Source organism: Octodon degus, unplaced genomic scaffold (assembly GCF_000260255.1).
Source record: "Octodon degus isolate 3935 unplaced genomic scaffold, OctDeg1.0 scaffold00149, whole genome shotgun sequence".
Lineage (NCBI taxonomy): Eukaryota > Metazoa > Chordata > Mammalia > Rodentia > Octodontidae > Octodon > Octodon degus.
Window position 1 is genome coordinate 6,095,438 of NW_004524725.1, and position 1,961 is coordinate 6,097,398.

Consider the following 1,961-nt stretch of genomic DNA (forward strand, 5'->3'; position numbering starts at 1 on the left):
ACCACCAAAGACTAATATATACCTTCTATGAAAAAGGTATTTTAGTCCATCTCTAAGAGTTTCCAAAGCCCTAACTGTTTCAATATTGCTGAAAATACTAAGTTCACAAGCCTCCTTGAAAATCTAAGTCCAACCCTTAGCTGTGAGCTCCTATACAATGAAAAGTTAAACACCTACAACATTCAGTAGCAGAAGAAAAATATTGCCAATCCAAAAGATAAGAACATTAGTATACAAAGAATTGGGAATAAAGCAAGTCCAAAATCAAGAAGGACAAACATTAAATCCTGTAGTTCCATGTGGAATATTTGAAACAATTGATGTAAATCATGAGCTTCAAAAGCCTTACATGGCTCTGCCCCTATAACATTTCTGGGGGTTTTAGTTCCCATGGCTTCTCACTTAGGCCAGCTTTTCTCCTTTCTTGCAACTTTCCTTAGATAATCCATGACCCTGGATTTTCCAAACTTCTGGAGTTTGTTCTTCCACTGAACATTAGGCTTCTCACTACAACTTCATACACTGATCTCTCAGGGGAACACTGTCTGGTCTGGTCTCCCTGGCCTTCTAAAATCTAAGTGGAAGCTTTCTTAACCTCAGAAATCTCGCATTATGTGTGTACCTGAAACCAATGCCACGTGTATGACAGCAAGGTCTGCTTCCAGCTGGAGTAGTAGTCCCGTCTTCTTTTCTCTTGGCTGTATTGGTCAAATGCCTGGATCACTGCTCGCTGTGAGCCTGATTGCAAGGTACAAATTCTCTGTGCTGCTGCCACTCTGGAACCTGGTGTTACTGCCACCACCATTCTGGAACACGGTGCTTTGAAGCTTTCTCCTCAAAGCAAAGTCTTTCACTTTTACAATTTTGAGACTTTAAAAGGTGGAGACCTGCTGCATCTTGTGATGCTCCCAGGCCAGTTTTTCTATTTTCCTGCTCCTCATCAGCAACAGAGATCTTCTTACTCTATCTTTGCATCCAAGGCTTTATTGGCACTTTCTATCTGAAAAAACTCTTATTTTAACTCATCCTGCTGGGATCTTTGTTCTTGTCCTGTGATATAAATCTGACTGAATGCCCCCAACAATAGCCATGCTACCATCCCAACATTCTCCTGCCTTGACATTTCTCCTGCAAGATTAATCAGACTGCTGTGCTTAATCTCAGTCTCAGAAAATCTCTCTAGACATGAGCAAAAGGCAGACAAACTTTCTGCCAAGCCAAAACAGACATTATCTGGAGTTCAACAACAAATGAAGCTTTTCTTCATAGAAGAAACTTCCTCAGCCTGGTCATCATAGGCAGGATTTCTATCAGCCTTCCAATTTTCTGGGGTCTGATTAGAATCTCCAATACAGGACAGCCAAAAGTGTTCCATCAGTTTTCTTTCAAGTGACATCTCTGAACCTTTCTTATTTTTTCCCATAAGCCATTCTCAAAGACCTTAAGCCACACAGGTAGAGTAATAGCAAAAACACCACCTCTTGCTACCAAATTCTGTCTCACTTACTATTCTTTCATTGCTAGGACTAAAAGCCAACACCCAAAATTAGGAAAGTAAAGATTTATCTAGCTCACAGTAAGTGGAAGTTTCAGTCCATACTAGGCTGCCTCCAAGGCAGAGTGGCACATGGCATAGGGCAGAAGCTTATGGGGTCAAAAAAAAGCAAAGAGCAAAGGAGGAGTAGCAGTTTTAGTGGGTAGCAATATGCTCTCCCTTCCTTACAGTGTGTGCAGCTTATCTGCCCCATGGAGGGTATAGCAACCAGAGCCAAAATCCCTGGCTGAATTAACACTAAATCAAGTGTTAATCTCAAACTCTAGAACCTGCCCCATGACTACATGAGGCTTTGGAGGGTACAACTAGACAAAAGCCATAACATGTTATTTTAGCCTTATTTAGGAAAAGTTAATTTAAATATACTCAAATGGGTGTGTATTTCAGTGTCTATTCTTTTTTTTTT